This window comes from Physeter macrocephalus, chromosome 17 (genome assembly GCF_002837175.3).
Source record: "Physeter macrocephalus isolate SW-GA chromosome 17, ASM283717v5, whole genome shotgun sequence".
Taxonomy (NCBI): Eukaryota; Metazoa; Chordata; class Mammalia; order Artiodactyla; family Physeteridae; genus Physeter; species Physeter macrocephalus.
Genome location: NC_041230.1, coordinates 27,853,730 through 27,873,280, shown reverse-complemented (window position 1 = coordinate 27,873,280; position 19,551 = coordinate 27,853,730). Strand labels below are relative to the sequence as shown.

At 41.2% G+C, this 19,551-nt stretch overlaps 1 protein-coding gene across 3 annotated transcripts in view; it reads left to right on the top strand.

Moving 5' to 3' along the window:
- The first annotated feature begins 12,589 nt into the window (after window positions 1-12,589).
- NUP93 (nucleoporin 93) overlaps window positions 12,590-19,551 on the top strand; it is a 105,457-nt gene continuing 98,495 nt past the window's right edge. For 2 of the 3 annotated variants that reach the window (XM_028477576.2, XM_007129599.3), the window contains exon 1: window positions 12,604-12,679. The gene's annotated coding sequence lies outside the window, so the exon portion shown is untranslated. Of the gene's footprint in view, window positions 12,680-19,551 lie in introns of all 3 variants that reach the window. The other variant, XM_007129600.3, reaches the window with a different exon arrangement.

The following is a 19,551-nucleotide window of genomic DNA, read 5'->3' as shown; positions in this document are numbered from 1 at the left end:
CTATTGATTCCTTCTAGTGTATTTTTCATTTCAGTTATTGTATTGTTCATCTCTGTTTGTTTGTCCTTTAATTCTTCTAGATCTTTGTTAAACATTTCTTGCATCTTCTCGATCTTTTTCCGAGGTCCTGGATCATCTTCACTATCATTATTCTGAATTCTTTTTCTGGAAGATTGCCTATCTCCATTTCATTTAGCTGTTTTTCTGGGGTTTTATCTTGTTCCTTCTTCTGGTGCATAGGCCTCTGCCTTTTCATCTTGTCTCTCTTTCTGTGAATGTGGTTTTTGTTCCACGGGCTGCAGGATTGTCCTCTTATTCTTAACTTTTACCCTCTAACCATTCTTATTTCTCCTTGATAGGGGCTTGATATATCTTCTTGTATCTGTAGCTGCTGATTAATTTTGTAAGCAGATAGGGTAGGGGGAGTCCTCAGAGAAAGAGAACCAGACATGGCTTTATTGACATCATAATTTCCTTCCTTTTTAAGGCTGAATAATATTCCATTGTCTGTATATAGCACATTTGCTTATCCATTCATCTATCATTGGACACTTGGATTGCTTCCATGGTTTGGATATTGTAAATAATGCTATGTAAATGGGTGTACAAATGTCACTTTGTGATCCTGCTTTGAGTTCTTTGGAGTGTGTACCCGGAAGTAGAATTGCTGGATCATACGGAAATTCTATTTTTAGTTTTTGTGGCTCCTCTATAAAGGATGGGTTTTTCTACTTCTGCAAAAATGTCATAAGGATTTTTACAGGGATTGCATTGAATCTGTAGATCTCTTTGAGTAATGTTGACATCTTAACAATATTGTCTTCTAATCCATGAACATGGGATGTGTTTCCTTTTACTTATGTCTTCTTTAAATTGTTTCAGCTATGTTTTGTAGTTTTAATTGTGCAAGTTTTTCACCTCCTTGGTTAAGTTAATTTCTAAATTATTTTTTCATACTATTGTAAATGGAGTTGTTTTTGTATTTTCTTTTCAGATTTTTCATTGTTAGTATGTAGAAGCGTGACTGATTTTTGTGTGTTGACTTTGTATCCTGCTACTTTGTTGAATACGTTTGTTCATTCTAACAGGTTTTTTTTGTGTGGAATCTTTAGGATTTTCTACATACAAGATCCTATCATCTGTGAACAGAGATAATTTACTTCTTCCTTTTTTATTTGAATGCCTTTTATTTCTCTTTCTTGACTAATTGCTCTTCCAGTACTATGTTGAAAAGAGGTAGCAAAAGCAGGCATCCCTGCCTTGTTCCTAATCTTAGAGGAAAGCTTTCAGCTCTTTGCCATTGAGTATGATGTTTGCTGTGGGGTTTTCATATATGGCTTGTATTATGTTGAAGTACTTTCCTTCTGTTCCTAGTTTGTAAAGTGTTTTTATAATGACAGGGTGTTGAATTTTGTCAAATGTATTTATGCATCAATTGAGATGATCATGTGATTTTTCTCCTTCATTCTGTTAATGTGGTGTATTACCTTGATCAATTTTCATATGTTGAACCATCCTTGCATTCCAGAAATAAATCCATCTTGGTCATGGTGTATAATCTTTTAAATATGCTGCTGCAGCTGGTTGGCTAGTATTTTGTTGAGAACTTTTACTTGTGGTATCTTTGGCTGGCTTTGGTATCAGGGTAATATTGGCCTCATAGAATGACTTGGAAAGTATTCCCTCTCCTTCAATTTTTTGGAAAAGTTTGAGAAGGATTGGTAGTAGTTCTTTAAATGTTTGGTGGAATTTACCAGTGAAGCCATTGGATCCAAAGTTTTTATTTGTTGAGAGATTTTCTATTACTGATTCCATCTCATTAGTAATTACAGGTCTACTCAAATTTTCTATTTTTTCTTGAGTTAGTCTTTGTAGGTTTTATATTTCTAAGAATTTGTCCATTTCATCCATCATTTTTTGGGGTACAGTTGTTCATAGTACTCTTATCCTTATTTCTGTAGATCAGTAGTAATGTCCCTACTTTCATATCTGACTTTAGTAATTTGATATTTCTCTCTTTTTTCTTAGCATATATAGCTAAAGTTTTGTCAATTTTGTTGATCTTTTCAATGAATCAATTTCTGGTTTCATAGATTTTTCTCTGTTTTTTTCTATTCTCTATTTTATTTACTCTCTGCTCTAATATTTATCATTTCTTTCCTTCTGCTAATTTTTGATTATTTTTCTAGTTCCTTAACATGTACAGTTAAGTTGTTGATTTGAGATATCACTGTTTTTTTTTAATATAAGTATTTATAGCTATAAATTTCCCCTTTACTGCTTTCACTACATCCCATAAGTTTGGGTATGTTGTGTTTTCATTTTCATTTATCTCTAGAAAATTCAAGTATTTTAAAATTTTCCTTGTAATTTCTTCTTCGATCCATTACTTGTTCAATAGTGTGTTGTTTAATTTCCACAAATTAAAAAAATTTTTTAAATTTTTCATTGTTGATTTCTAATTTCATCCTACTGTGTTTAGAGAAGACACTTTGTATAATATCTATCCCTTAAAATCTACTGAGACTTAATCTGTGGCCTAACATGTAGTCTATCCTAGGAAACGTCCCATGGACACTTGAGAAGAATTCTGTTGTTGTTCTGTACATGTCTGTTTTATCTAGTTGATCTATTGTGTTAAGTCCTCTGTTTCCTTACTTATCTTCTGTCTTGTTGTACTATCCTTTATTGAGAGTGGGACATCGAAGTCTTCAACTATTATTGTAGAGCTATTTATTTCTCCCTTCATTCTGTCAGGTTTTTTTTTCATATATTTTGCTGGTTTGTTATTATGTATGCAAATGTTGTAATTGTTATATATTCTTGCTATGTTGAAACTTTTATTAATATATAATGTCCTTCTTTATCTCTTGTCATCTTTCTTGATTTGAAGTCAATTTTGTCTGATTAAAGTATAGCCATTCCCACTCTTTTTTGGTTACTATTTACATGGAATGTTTTTTTCCATCTTTTCACTTTCAATCTATTTCTGCTTTTGGATCTAAAGTGAATCTCTTTTAGACAGTATATACTTGGATCCATTTTGCAAATCTGTGTCTTTTGATTGGAGAATTTAATCCATTTCTGCTTAAAGTAATTGCTGGTAAGGAGAGACTTCTGTCATTTTACTATCTGTTTTCTGTATGCCTTACACTTTTTTTTGTCCCTCATTTCTTACATTACTCTGTTCTTTTGTGTTTAGTTGAATTTCTGTAGTCAAATATTAAAATTCCTTTCTCATTTCCTTTTGTGTATATTCTATGGCAATCTTCTTTGTGGTTACCATGGGGATTGCATTTAACATCCTACAGTTATAATACTCTAATTTAAATTTACACGAGCTTAATTTCAATAGCATACAAAAGCTCTGCTCCTTTATAGCTCCATCCCCACCCCTTTCTGTTGTTGATGTCACAGAATTACTCTTTATGTACTGTGGGCCCCCAAAACTAATGATTCTTTTAAATGCATTAGTCTCTTAAATTATGTAGAAAACAACATGTGGAGTTATAAATCAAAGCTACCATAATGGTAAATTCTAGACTAATAATTAAAAAATATATATTAGTCTCTTAAATCAAGTAGAAGACAAAAAGTAGAGTTACATTGTTACAATATTTGTTTTTATAAGTGCACATGTATTTACCTTTTGTGATCTTTATTTCTTTATACAACTTCAAGTTACTGACTATTGTCCTTTTGTTTCACCCTGCAGGGCTCCCTTGAGCCTTTCTTTCAGGGCATGTCTAGTGGTAACAAATTTCCTTGGCTTTTAACCTCGAAATGTCTTAATTTCTCCCTCATTCTTGAAGGACAGTTTGCCAGACATAGTATTCTTGGTCGATGTTGTTTTTTTTTTTTTTTCCTTTTAGCATTTTGAATATATTGGCCTACTGCTTTCTTGCCTCCAAAGCTTCTAATGAGAAATCTGCTGATAATTTTATTGAGGATCCTTTGTATGTGACAAGTTGCTTCTCTCTTGCTGCTCTCAAGATTCTCTCTTTGTCTTTTGAAAGTTTGATTATAATGTACCTTGTTGTGTGTCTCTAACTTCATCTTACTTGGAGTTCATTTAACTTCTTGGATGTTTTTCATACCTTCATCAAATTTGAAAAGTTTTCAGTCATTATTTCTTCAAATAGTCTTTCACCCCTTTCTTTCTTTCTCTTCTCCTTCTGGAATTCCTACAATGCATATGTTGGTCCGCTTACTCAAGTCCCACAGGTACCTTAGGCTCTGCTCACTTTTCTTCAATTTTTTTTTTCTGTTCCTCAGACTCCATAATTTCCATTGTCCTAGGTTCAACCTCACTGATTCTTTCTTCTGCCTCCTCAAATCTGCCTTTGAATCCCTCTAGTGAATTTTTCATTTCAGTTATTGTACTTTTCAGAATTTCTGGATTCAGAGCTTCAGAGTAAGCACCAGGATTTCTTTTTGGTTTCTTATAGGTTTTCTTTGTCTTTACCGATATTTCCATTTTGTTCATACATCATTTTTTTGACTTTTCCCACATCTTCCTTTAGTTCTTTGAGTATCTTTAAGACTTTTGTTTTAAAGTCTTTGTCTAGTAGATCTGCCATTAAGTTTTTCTCAGGGGCATTTTCTGTTGGCCTATTTGTTCCTTTGAATGGGCCCTACTTTTCTGTTTCTTTTGTTTGTATGCTTTATGATTTTTCTTGTGAAAACTGGACACTTGAATCTAGTAAGGTAGTAACTCTGGAAATCATATTCTCTCCCTTCCCAAAGGTTTGCTAGGTTCTTGTTATTGTTTTTGTTTTTATGATTGTTGTAAACTATCTCTGTGCCAAGGGTCAGCCTAAGGTGTGAACTTAAGGTCTTCTCAGGTCTTTTCTGAGCCTATGCTTTTCCTTGGGCACAGGTGGTCACTTTCTAATTTCACCCATGTATGTAGTTGTTTTTGAATACTCTAGTCTTTAACGTCTGAGGAAAAAGAGAAAAATGAAGGGGGGAAATAGGGCACTGGCCTTTCAAATAGGCTGGGAATTACCTCCGCTGGAGTGGAGGGGGAGGGACTTGCAACAATGGGAGAAGGTGTAACAACAGTGACTGCCCTTCTCTTTGTCTGCACCTCTGAGATCAGAAGCAGCAATCAGTGATCAGAGCACAGATCCCCAAGATTTGGAGGATCTTGGAGGACAGGGCCCTTTTTACCCACGCTGGCTCCTGCAACTGTGTGCAAGCTGCTCCAGGAATATGTGCACAGCTGTCTGTCACATGGCTGGGGCTGGGGGATGGGTATCTGAGCTTAAATAAACTGAAATTAACTTCAATTTACCACCCAAGCCTTCCCCTGGAAGTTGCAAGCTTCAATAGATACATAGTTCCAAAATAGTTGCATCAAACAGATTCTGCCAGTGCAATTGTTGTCCAGGTGTGGACAGATTCCTGATGCTTCCTAGAATCCTCACTTTTCAACCTTTTTAACACTTGGTTTTGTCAATTTTTAAATTTGGCCATTTTCTCAACATTATCAGTAGTCAGAGAAATAAAAATTAAAACTATAACCATATATTCTATACATCTATTAAAGGGGCTCAAATAAAGAAAAATATCTGATAATACCAAGTGTTAGTCAAGTTTGGAGCAACAGGAACTCTTATACATTGCTAGTGGGAATGTAACATGGTACAACCATTTTGGAAAACATTTTGGCAGTTTCTTATAAAGTTAAACATATAAATACCATACAACCCAGAAATTCCATGTTTAGGTATTTACAGAAGAGAAATGAAAGCATATGTTCACACAAAAACATGTACAGGAATGTTCCTAGCCAAAAACTGGAAAAAAATCCAAACATTTATCAGAATGAATGGATAAATAAAATGGAGTATATCTACATAGTAAATACTTATCAATTAAAATGAATGAACTACTGATACAGGTATCAACATGGATGAATATAAAAAAAATTATGCTGAGCTAAAGAAGCCAGACACAAAAGATATGGCATGATTCTATTTACACACAGTTCTAGAACAGGCAAAAATAAGTTATAGTGACAGAAAGCAGATCAGTGGTTTCCTGGGATGTGTGTTGGGGGGTAGAGAGGAGGTTGACTGTAAAGGGACAGAAAGAAACTTTTTAGAATTATGGAAATCTTCTATACCTTGATTGTAGTGATGGTCATACATTTATTAACTACACTAAGTGTACTTTAAAAACAGGTCCATTTTTTGGAAGGAGACTGTACTTCATGGAAAAGTGTAATCATTCTGGTCTGGTGGTTGTTTAACGGTTATTCATTGCAGATTTGATTTGCATTACCCTATGACCAATTATGTTGAGTACCTTCCATATACTTACTGCTATTTTGATATTTTACTAGTCAGGTTTCTCCACAGAAGGCAAACTAGAGACCCAGGAGAGTCTGTAGTAGTTCCAGTCCAGTCCAACAGGCTCAAGGCCCAGGAAAAGTCAATGTTTCAGTTCATGTCTGAGGGCAAGAAAAAAGCCAGTTGAAAGCAGTCACACAGAAGGAATTCTCTCTTACTCAGCATTTTTGTACTATTTAAGCCTTCAACTGATTGGATGGGGCCCACCCACATTGGGGAGGGCAATCTTCTTTACTCAGTCTACTGATTCAAATGTTTGTCTCTCCAAAAACACCCTCACAGACACACCCAGAATAATATTTGACCAAATATCTGGGCATCCTGTGGCCCAGTCAAGTTGATACATAAAATTAATTATAAATATCCTCTTTTGTAAAATACTTATTCAAGTCTTTTGCCCATTTCTAATTGGGTTATCTGTCTTTTCCTTATTGATTTATAGGAGTTCTTTATATATTCTGGATATAAAGTCATAGTTAGAGAAATGTACTGCAAATTTCTTCCAATTTCTTCACTCTCTCAGTGGTGTCAAATTTATCAGTCTTTTCCTTGTAGTTAATGATTGTTGTGTGTTATTTAAGAAATGCTTGCCAACCCCAGGTCATGAATTCTACTATCTTATCTTTTAGAAGATTTATTGTGCTTTCTTTTCACGTTCAGGTCTATAATCCATGTGAAATTTATTTTGGGTATACGGTATAATGTAGGGATACATTTTTTTCCCCCATAGCTAATAGGCTTATACTACTTACTGAAAGCACCATCTTTTCCCCCTCTGAGTCACTTTTGCCATAAATCAGGTAACCATATCAGGTCCACTTCTGGACTCTCTGTTTCATTGGTTTATTTATCTATTCTTGTGCCAATTCTTTTTTTTTTTTTTTTTTGCGGTACACAGGCCTCTCACTGTTGTGGCCTCTCCCATTGCAGAGCACAGGCTCCGGATGCACAGGCTCAGCAGCCGTGGCTCACGGGCCCAGCCGGTCTGCGGCATGTGGGATCTTCCCGGACTGGGGCACGAACCCGTGTCCCCTGCATCGGCAGGCGGACTCTCAACCACTGCGCCACCAGGGAAGCCCTCTTGTGCCAATTCTTTTAAAGTTATTATAGCTTTAAATAAGTCTTGATACTTGACAGTATAAGTTCCCCTCCCACTTTATTTATCTTCTTTAAGAATGTCTAGGGACTTCTCTGGTGGCACAGTGGTTAAGAATCTGCCTGCCAATGCAGGGGACACGGGTTTGATCCCTGGTCCAGGAAGATCCCACATGCCAAGGAGCAACTAAGCCTGTGCATCACAACTACTGAGCCTGCGCCGTAGAGCCCGTGAGCCACAACTACTGAGCCCACATGCCACAACTACTGAAGCCCGCGCACCTAGAGCCTGTGCTCCACAACAAGAGAAGCCCCCACTCACCACAACTAGGGAAAGCCCGTGTGCAGGCTCGAGGACCCAACACAGCCAAAAACAAATTAATTAATTAATTATTTTAAAATAAGAATGTCTAGAAGGAACATTCTTGGCCTTTTGCATTTTCAGATAAAATTTACAATCAGCTTGTTAATTTCCTTTAAAATTTTTTCTGGGATTATGACTTGAGGTATTTGAACCTAAATTACTTTGGGGAGAACTGACATCTTTATAATACTGTCTTCAATCCAAAAACATGGTATATCCCTATGTTTATTTAGGTCTTCTTTTGTTGCTCTCAGCAATGCTGCGTAGTTTTTAGTATCAAGATCTTGCACATTTTTTTGGTAAAGTTTACTCCTCATTGTATTATTTTTATGCTAATGTAATTTATATCATTAAAATTTTTAATTTTCTATTTATTTTTGCTAATATATAGAAATACAATTAGTTTTTATATATCAACCTGGTATTTTAAAACCTTGCTAAATCACTAATTTTAATATTGTGATTAATTTTAATATTTTATCTGCATATTATTTTGGATTTTTTGCTTATGTAATCATATCCTCTGTCTGTGATGGCAGTTTTATTTTTTCCTTTCCAATTTTTATACCTAGTATTTCTCTTTCCTGTCATACTGCACTGGTTAAGCCTTCCTGTACAATGTCGAATATAAATGGTAACAACTGACATCTTTTTCTCAGGGGAAATATTTATATTTCATCATTAAGTGTGATGTTTGAGGAAGGCTTTTTAAAACCAAATTAAGTTCCCATCTATTCCTAGTTTGCTAAATATTTTTTTATCATAAGTGAGTGTTGTATAAAATGCTTTTTTTATGTGTTTATTAAGCTACACATTTATTTTTTCTCATTTATGCTGTTAGTGTGGAGAATTACATTATTTTCTAATGCTAAATTAACCTTGCATTTTTGGCAAAAAAAATCCCTTTTAATTATGGTGTATTATATTTTGTTGTATTGCTGTATTTGGTTTCCTAATATTTTATTTTGAATTTTTGCCTTATGTTTACTCAGGCTGTTGTCCTATTTCTTTTCTTGTAAGGTTTCTGCCAGGTTTTGAATTCAAGGTTATAAAGGTCTCATTTAACAAATTGGAAAGTATTCTTATTTTTTCTATTCTCTGGAAGAGTTTGTGTAAGATTAGTGTTATTTCATCCTTAAATATTTGAAACAATTTGCCAGTGAAGTCATCTGGACTTGGAATTTTTTGTTTTGGGTGTATTTATTTTATTTCAGTGGAAGTAAAGAGTGTGTTTTGAAATCCTGTCTGTCCCAGAGACCATGACACTTGCTGATCCTTCATGTCTCCACATGGCTGCTCCTTCAGCGATTCAGTTCTTTGCTCAAATGCCACCTCCTCAGAGATGTCCTCCATGACTGCCCCAGCTAAAGTAGCACCCACTCCTTTCAGCTACCATTTCTTTTTTTGTAGACTTGTGTTCCCTAAAATTAACCTTTCCAAAAAATTGTTTATTTACTGTCTTTCTCTCCTGTTAGATTTTGAGCTCTGTGGGGCAGGAACCTTGTCAATCTCGTTCCCCTCTGAATCTTTAGCACGCAGACATAGCAGTTGCCCAACAAATATTTTTCAAGTGACTAAATGAATAAAAGGAAGCCAGATAGAGATCCTTTCCCCACAAAATCGCCAGAAGACAAGAGCAATGATGAGGATGTTCATCATCAAGTCTTACCTTTTTAACAATAAATATCACCTAGGGTCTCCATCAGACTTAATACAGAAACACAAATCTGCTATATAATTCTGTAGTCTTTGCCAAGTTATGATGTCATTTTGAAACAAAATGTAATGAACATAAAAATAAGACTTCTTCAGTTTCTTTCTTCGAAAATGGAACTGTTTAATGTTTTTTTTGTTTAATGTTATTTTTTAAAAGTATAGAACAAAATGTAACATGATGGTGAAAACATTCTTCCTAACATTGTTGAAAGCACCTCCTTATATAGCATGTGAGGGACAACTACATTCAGTTGGGAAAAGCTTACTGAATTCTGGCCTGCTGACCTTGTAACAAGCATGTTAGATGAGCTGCTGCAAGGGTTCAAGTAATCTTGCATCCTTCAGGATTATTTTGATTATAAGTGACAGAAAACCCAACTGAAAGTGAGCAAAACGTGGATTTTTTTTTTCTCATGCAACAGAACATTCCAGGGATAGGGTTAGCTTTAGTTTGATCTAGAAGCTCACATAATGTCACTGGATTCTGCCTCTCTCTCCATCACTACATTGTTCTCTTTTGTAATGGCTTCATTCCCAGGTAGGTTCTTCCCTCATGGCTATTAACTAAAGTTCTAAAAGCTTAATTTCAGGGAGTGAGGACTCCTATGAAAACTCCTTCACAGTTCCAATTCCAGTGGTAAAGAGAGCAACTGTGTGAGCAGAACATCTTGAGAATGAATTTTTTTGACTCTGTTGAGTCATAGGCCCATCCCTGAACCAGCCACTCTAGCCGGGGTAGAGCTCATACTATACTAATAGTTTTCTGCTACTTGTTTTTCACACTTAACATTATGTTTCCAAGATCCACCCATGTTGTGTTTGTAGCTATAGCACACTTATTTTCACTGCTGAATAATATTCCATTGTTATAATACCCACTATTTATTTATTTATTTTGTTAATGGACATTTGGCTTTTTTTTTTTTCCTGTTATGAACTGTGTTGCTGTGAAGATTCTTGCAAATATCTCCTGGTGCACATGTGTAAGAGTTTTTCTTGGGCATGTATCAAGGAGTAGAATTGCTGGGCTTTACAATATAGAAGTATTCAGCTCCAAAAGATAAATGTCCTGATTTTCCGTTTGGCAATGTTTCATGAGTATTTGTCTATGGTATTAAAAATTATTCTTTACATAATAGATAAAAGCAAGGTAAAAGGATAAAACATTATTCAGATGCAAAATGCTGTTATATTTGTGGATATTGTCTGACCACAGCAGGATCTGGTTATATTTAATAGCTTTAAGACAAAGGCCACACCCATATATATTGTCAATCAGCATCAATCATTTATACAGAACCCACAATATGCTGGTGCGAACTGTTAAAGACATACAAAGCTGGACACTAGTTAAAGTGGTAAGGACATATTTTAATCAGCAATATACTATTGCAGTAAGGAACAGAGTCCAGCATGAATGGAACTCAACTTTGATTTGTACAGAGGTGACTGGGCATTTCAAAGGGAGAATCAGAGAATAGGGAGGGGGTTGAGCTCTGCTGAGTTAGGGAAAAATTACCAAAAGTGGGAAGGAGGTGTCAGTCCATGTGAAACTCATCTGGATTTGCTAACTGGTGCTCACTGAAGTTAGGCTCCTGCCCTCCCACAGAGGCTGGGAGACAGGGACCCTATCTTCAGGTGTTGGCTGGAAAAAATGGTAAATTCTTTTGGCAGCCTTGAGTTTTCTCTGGCAGGTACTTTAAGAGGGGCTAGGGTCACCTAAGGATGTGGCCCTGAACTGTTAGAAACTATGTTGGTGTTTTGCTCAAGTCCTTACAGGCTGAAGTTGAGGCCCTAGAAGAGAACAGGGCTCAGAGGAGCCTGGCTAGAGTTCTGTAAAGGAGAGAATCTGTCAGAAGTGAGAGGAAAGGTGTGGTGAGGGTGGGAATAGCACTATTTCTCTCCTCTCTACCTTTGCTTACACCATTCCCTAGGCCAGGAAAAACCTCCTCTCTCTCTCTTTGCCATTCTAAGCCCTATTCATCCTTACGGCTCAGTTAAGGTGTCACTTCCCCTGGGAAGGCCTCCTTGACTTTCAACCCACCAGACCGGGTTAAACACCCTTAGCATCCTTATATAGCTCTGTCATGCACTTAGCACATTACATTGAAATACACTCTGCTTCCTCACCAGATCATAAGGACTGGGTCTCATTCATTTTGGGCATATTGTGAGCACTAATGTATGTTGCATGAGTGGGCACTGTGACAATCCAAGGTCCACTCTCCTTATGTCTTGGACACAGAAATAGCCTCCCAGCTCCCCTCTGCTTCCCTCTTCTCTACCCAGAGGACTAGAGAGATCGTCTATAAAGGTAAGTCAGCTTATGTCACAGTGCGGCTTCAGATCCTCCGGTGGCTTCCATTTGCATGAGGAATAACTTCAACTTTCTTGCTGTGGCCTGAAGGACCGGCAAAGTCTGGCCCCAGCCAACTGTGAGTCTTATCCCACCTGAGCTGGATCATCCTCTAGCAGTCATACTCCCCTTCTTTCTATTCTTCAAATACTAGGCTTGTTTCCCGGTGGAGCCTTCAGATTTGTTCCCTCTACTTAGAATGTTCTGCAGCCAAGGCTCTGCAAGGCTGACCCTTTCTCATCATTCATGTTTCAGCTCATCCAGCACCTCCTCTGAGAGGCCCTCCCTGACCACATTCTCTCTCTCATCACACTGCTTTTTTCGTCATTGCCCTCCTTACAAACTGGAGGTGATTTATTATATTTTGTTTCCCCCACCAGCTTGAGAACTCCATTAGGGCAGGGATCTTGTCTGCCGTGGCTGCCACTGTGCCCCCAATACCTAGAATAGTGCCTGGCACTCAGATGGTGTCCAATGAAGGGTAAGAAATCCGCGCAGGCAATTGTGGGATCGCTTTCTCCGGCAGGAGCCGACTCTGACCGCGTGGGAGGAGTGAGGGCGGTGGCTGGGTGCTTGTGGGGAGTGACAGCTCAGTCGAAGGCCCCGCCCAAGCCCCGCCCATGTCCGTGTCCTCCTCCTCGGGTCTCCATAAAGTTCATTTGGCGGCGCGCCGCGCGGGGACTTCTGGGAGGGCCGGTCTCGGCCAATCAGGAAGCGCGGGCGAGCGGCGCGAGACGCGGCTGCCGCGTTCTCTAGCCCGGACCTGAGAGGGTGACGCGGCTTCAACGCCAGGTAAGGGTGTTTGTGGCCCCGTCCTTCCGACACGGGGCTGGTCCTTGAACCCAAGGCCCAGAGGCTGGGCGGAGCCCGGTCCACGTGCTCGGAGCCGTGCTGCTCTCACTTCCCGTTCGCCTCATGGCAGCTGGCACGCCTGACGCCAGCGACACAGCGCCCTGTCGTACCGCCCCCCATTATAGCGTCGGGCTGCGCTCCGGGAGTGCTTTCTATCTGCCCTTTTTCTGAATGCGGAGCCTAGGCCCCCTGGCGACCCTCCTGTCCCACTACAGCGCTCTGCCGGCGCGCCACGCCACCACGCCCACCCCTGCCCTACGAGCCCACCCTTGGCTGGATCGGTGCCCCTCCCCACCACCACACTCCGCCTGATATCTTCCTGACCGCGCCCCGTCAGCTCCCTCGCTCGCTCCTCGGGGATACTCTATCGGGAGGCGTTTCCCTCTCGGGAAAGGGACTACCGTGTGAGCCTTGGCCTATCTCCTCTGTCTGCATCCAGCGGAATGCTCCTTCCCGTGCAGGGAGATGCTAGTGATTAGAACCTGGAGGTGGCCCGCACTTTCTCTGGGCCCACAGCACCCCATCCTCTGCAAAGGCAATGCCTGCATTTACTGGGTCTCTTTTAAAAATTACGGGGCCGACCGCAGGGGTCTTTGTTCCAAGTTTGGACGACCCATTGACAGAGCTGCTGGTCCAGGTTTGCCCCTTTGTCGGGTGTGACAAGAGGTTATGATTTGTTTAGACCAAAATGTCTTTCAGCAAGGGTCACCTTTCTGTTCTGTTTGGGGGCTGTGAGAGGGTGCCCTTGGGCATCGTATCTTTTCTTCTTTCTTTCAGTTATTCTTCTTTGTGAATTTGTGTTTGGGACATTTTCATTTTTTATTCGTGGTAATCTCACTCGAGGCTCATTGTTCTTAATGCCTGTTTATTAGGTTAACAGATCCCACATGAATATCTCCAGCCTGGGCCTCTCCCTTGACCTATATCCAGCTGCCTACTTTAATATCTCCACTGTGATGATTTGTAGGGAACTCAACCTGAACATTTCAAGATAGGGCTAGTAAGGTTCCCTCCACCTCTCTTCCCAGACTGCTTTTCTTGCTGTTTTTTTTTCTCAGTAATGTAAAAGGCTCTGACCGATAACCTTTGAGTCATCCTTAACTGCTCTCTTTCTTTCTTACTTCATGTCCAATGCTTGGCATCCTGGGCCAGGTCACCATCACCTCTCTTCTGGATTATTGAAATAGTCTCCCATCTGGTCTCCTGGCTTCTTCCCTGGACCCTATTTTCAGCACAGCAGATAGAAGGACCCTCCAGTGGGTCCCCATCTCATTTAAAGATGAACTCCTTACAGTGAGTTATATGGCTTTACATAATCTGACCCACTGTTACTTTCCCACTTTCGTTTTCTGCTACCCTCTCCTTCCACATGGCAGACATGCTTCGACCTCAGGACCTTTGTGCTTGTGATTCAATATTCATATGGTTTGCTCCCTCACTTCTTTCAGGTTTTTATTCAAGGGTCACCTAGTGAGACATTCCCCACTTCCTCTTTTCCTTTATTGCTTTAGTTGTTTTTATATTTTACTCATTTGTCTGTGTATTGTATGTTTTTCCTCTCTAGAACGTTATCTGTTTTGTTCCCTGATGTATCCCCAGCACCTAGACCTGGCACACAGTAGGTGCTCAACAAATAGAAAATAAATCCATGTTCCTGACACTGTTAGAGGCTTGGGGATCCAGCGGTGACTGAGATAGGCCTGTGCTCACTGAGCTGCTGTTTCTGTGGAGCACATCACCAGCAATAAGCCCGCAGGGGTAGCATGTAGTGGCAGGGCCTTTTTAAAAAGAGGACAAGGATGTCTGAACAGAGACCTGTTTGAAATCAGAAAGGGGAGTATCTCGGGCAAGAGCATTTCTGGAAGGGGAACAGCAAGTGCAAATACCTTGAGGTGGGAACATTGGAGATGTGGTGAACTTGAGTGTCTAAACCTGCTTCCTGATGGGCTGAAGTAGAAAATAAGGTAGAGAGAAAGATAGATGTGCCAAGGAGAGGGAGGGTTCAGAGCAAAGACCTGGAGGTGAGGACCTGAGGTATGTTCAGGGAACAGGTCACTTTAATTCAGCAGACATTTATTCGGTAACTTTTTTGTACCAAACTTAGCAGCTGAGGATTCAAAGCTGAGCAGTCTGTGGACCTCACTCTACAGGAATTCTCCTTGTAGAGAGAGAAACAGACTTGGGAATAAAATCATCACAACTCTTCCACCTGGCCAGTGAAGAACAGTAATAGATAGTTGAGAATAGTGTGGGAGGGGTTTGAGGTAGGTAGGACTGTCCTAGCTGACTTTGCAAGGTACACAGGAGTTCCCATGTGCCAGGGTATGTTTGTGTTCTAGCAGAGTGTACACCTGTATGTGCCAGTGTGTGAAGGGAGGAAACAGCATGAGGCATCCCAAGGAGTAGAGAATTGCTAGAGTATCTTTGCGGGGAGGCAGTAAGAGATGAGGATGGTAAGGGTGGCAATGCCCGTTCTTTGGAGGGTGCCCCTACTGGCTGTGTCAAAGCATGAGCACTTCCCTCTATAGGAGATGGAAGGTGTTCCTGAGGGTATAAAGGCAGGGGAACGGTTCATAAAGACCTCTCTAGCCAAGGGGAGTGTAGGTTAGAGGAACAAGAAGGCTTAGACTTGTTGAGATAAGCAGGAGAAAAGCCTGAGGTTAGAGTGGGGGCAAAAGAGATGAGGGTTCGACTTCCGAAAGGTTTGGGAGATAGACCTGGAGATTGGATATCCTGAGAGGAAAGGGAGCCTGAGGTGGTTTCTGGCTGAATTGACTGGTGCTAATCGTTTTATCAAGAGAGACTGGAAATGCAGGAGGAGGAAGTGGTGCTGGTGATGGTGGCGGTGGCAGCTAAGAGGGGAGAGTAGTGAAGCGTTTGGGATAATGTGTAGTTTGAGGCATCCACTGGTCAGCCAGCTGTAGATGTCAGGTGAACAGTTGGAAATATTGGCCCTGGGAGAGAGCTGGGCTGGACATAGAGATACGGAAGTCACCTTTGTTTTGATAGGTCAGTGTCCTTGCCTGGGCCCAGATAGACCTCCGAGGTCCATGGATGGACTTTCTGGGGAAGGGCAGCATTGAGCCTCCTGGCACTGCCTGCTCAAGAGTGTGTGTGTGGTTCTCTTGGATGCATATGTGTATGTGAACGGATTCAGAGAGGTCTGTAGCCATCTGGGAGATTAATGGCTGTGGTAGGAATTGTAGTTGAAGTTCAAGTGGATGTTATCCAGAGAAATATATAGTGTGAGAAGAGGAGGTCCAAGGATAGAAGCTCGGCATTTGAGGGGTGGGTAGGTGAAGGAGACACAGCAGAGTAGGCTGAGAGAGGGAGGAGGAGGAGGAGAACCAGGAGAAGGTGGAATCTCCACATCTTGGGAAGAGAGAGTTTCAGGAAGGAAGGAGCGGTCAGGGTGTCAGAGGCTGTGAGAAAGGAAGGATTGAAGAGTCCATTGGATTTGGCAGTTGGGTCAGTGGTGACTGCCGGGGAATTCAGGAAGTGGGAGGCAGGCAAGCAAAAGTTAGATGGCAGTGGTGATGAATGAATGACGCGTGACAGGGGATGGCCGTCTCTTTATGAAGGGAGTGGGAGCCAGAGGAGGACATGGGGTCGAGGAATTTTTTTTAAATAAACTTCTTATTTTAGATTTGTTTTAGATTTATAGAACACATGCAGGATAGTACGGAGTTCTCTGTACCCCTCACCCAGTTTCCCCTACTGATGAGGAATTATTTTCGGGAAGGAGAGACCTAAATCCTAGGCGAAGGAACCAATGACAGTGGAAGAAGAGGACAACCATCACTTCCTGAGCTCTGGCTCTGCGCAGGTCTCTGCCATGGGCTTTACTTCTATAATCTAATGCCATCCTCACGGCAGCCCTGTGATGTCAGGCTTACTCCCTTCCCTGTCTCCCTCGTTTCAGTAAATGGCACCTTCATGGTCTGAGTTACTCAGGCTTAAAGCCTTGGCATTGTCCTTGACTTCTTTTCTCCTCTCACACTCTACATCAGCAATTCATGTCTACACTAAAACTACTCTTAAAATATAGTATCCATGAATCAGACCCACTTTTTGTCTCTTCCACCACTATCACCCTGGTCCACGTGGGTCTCAGGTTTCACATCTGGGTGATAGAGTAGCCTCCTGACTGGTCTCCCTGTTCTTACTTTGTCCCCTCACGCCCCCTGTCTGTTCTCCACACAGCAGTGGGAATGAGCCTTAAAGAAGGCTCAACACTTCACTGGCTCCCGTCATAAGTAGGCTGAAATCCAAAGTCCTTGGTGCTGGGAAGCCAACATGATCTGACCCTGTCCCAACGCCTTCTCCCACCACCCTTCCCCATGATTATGTGCTTCAGCCACGTGGCCTCCTGCTCTTCAACTATGCAAACTACACTTCTGCCTTGTTTCCTTGGCAAGAACATTCTTCCCCCAAATATCTACATAGCTCACCCCCTTACTTCAATCAGGTCTCTGCTCAAAGGTTTCCTTTTAAAAGAAGCTTCTCAGAACACCCCAGCTAAAGCAGTCCCACCATCCACTCTGCCGCATTTCCCTGTTTTACCTCCCTCATAGCACTTATCAATGCCTGGCATCATGTGTCTATATGTTTATGCATTTTTATTGTCTGTCTCCTAATAGACATAAGCTCCCTGAGGCTGGGGAACTTTGTCTGGTTTTTCCATAGCTCCATCCCCATTGCCTTGAACAAACAGTACCTAGCATGTGGTAGATGCTCAATAAGTATTTGTTAAATGAATGAAGGAAAGCTGCCATATAAACCACCATGGCCTGAGTGGCTTAAACAACAGAAGTTTGTTTTTCTACAGTTCTGGAGGCTGGAAGTCCAAGACCAGGTTGCCACATGGTTGAGTTCTGGTGAGGACCCTCTCTCTTTCTGGCTTGTTGGTAGCCACCATCTCGAGTGTGCTCACGTGTACATGGGGCTCTAACTTTGGTGAACTTTACAAGGCAAACACAGGAATTTAGAAAATGAGTCATTAGGCATTTTGGGAAAGGTTTGCTGAAGGTTATTCTGGCAGTTAGTGACTGTATTGAGGATCTAGCTACTGTTTAAGGGCACTGTTGGAGTTATATATATATATATTTTTAAAAAGGTAAAGCTACAAAATACTTTAAATTTTAAGCTGTTTGGGGGAGAAGGAATCTAGGTATTAATAGATGATAACATAAGGCAAATGAGGAGAATGTCAGCAGGGTGGTGGACTAACAGGTCCTAACGCTTTGTCCCCCCATAAAAACAACAAAAAACAGCAAATAAACAACTATATATTGAAGAAAATAGCTCTGTGAGAGCTCCAGAGTGAAATAAGGAGGCTGCAGAAACCCTGTGGAGGGACTTCCCCGGTGGCACAGTGGTTAAGAATCCGCCGGCCAATGCTAGGGGACACGGGTTTGAGCCCTGGTCTGGGAAGATCCCACATGCTGCAAAGCGACTAAACCCATGCACCACAACTACTGAGCCTGCGCTCTAGAGCCCGTGAGCCACAACTGCTGTAGCCTGCGCACCTACAACCCATGCTCCGCAGCAAGAAAAGCCACTGCAATGAGAAGCCTGCGCACTTCAATGAAGAGTAACCCCCGCTCGCCACAACTAGAGAAAGCCCATGCACAGTAACGAAGAGCCAACGCAGCCAAAAATAAATAAATAAATAAATAAAAATTTAAAAAAGAAAAAAGAAACCCTGTGGAGCACCAAAACAGATGGCTGGCCACATAGAAACGTGTAAGGCAAATAAATAAATGGAGTAGAGAGGAATCTAGATGAGGGGAGATTCCTGTGGGATGGGTATTGAGGAAAACCATTTTGGTAAGTAGGACTTGAATTCGTGGTAAAACCATAGCTGATGTTTGAGTGGTTACTGTGTGGCAGGCGAGGAAGGTATGTCTATTTTTCCACTTCACAGGTGAGGCCCAGAGGGCGTAATTAACTTGCCCAAGGTCACACAGCTAGAGGGTACAGTTCCTGGCTGGATCTCAGGGGTGTGGTAGAAGGTGAGTAGATGTTACTGGTTGTGAAAAATGGCATGAGCAGAGCAGTGTATGCACGAGGACGGTCAGGGACAGAGTGAATCACGTTACTGGTACACAGTGTTTCTCCAAAAACCGTGCCTCCTCTGGATCCCGTGAGTGGAAGGTATTGAGGGCTTTTGTTCAGGAGCAACATAGGGAAAGTGATGGTGGAAAGAGGAACGTGGTCGCAGCGAGCAGGTGTGCAGTGGGAGGGACTGGAACTTGCGTCTAGCAGGAACTTGGGCATAAAGGGCGGGAAGTCTGGCCTTGAGTGATGGTGATGAAGATGGAAGCAACAGTTAGACTAACCTTATTGTGGTAATCATTTCATAGTATTTATGTCTATCAAACCACGTTGTGTGCCTTAAAATTACACAATATTGTGTGTCAGTTATATCTCAATAAAGCTGGAAAAGGAAAAACAACAGAAGGTGCTGCAAAAATAAAGTATCCCTTGCTCTCTAAATCTGTTTAGGTAATGAGAGATTTGGAGAGTGAGGGATGTCATGTTATCTGAGTCTAGTATTTGGTTTCCTGAGATTTTGTCAGGGAGAGCAGTAGTTTGGATAATGAGGAATAACTGCCTGCTTTCTCTCAAAAATGTGTCTGCATCTGTTTTGGTTTCTGAGTCTGGAGAGTGGAGAATAGCTATAAATAAACAGTCCAAGGTCATGCACAGATGCAAGGAGAAGAGTGAGTTGGAACCTGAGAGAGTGCAGCCCAGGTACAGGTGAAGGGGTTTGGGAGGGCGTCTGGTGGCGGCGGTGGTGGTGGGTGGAT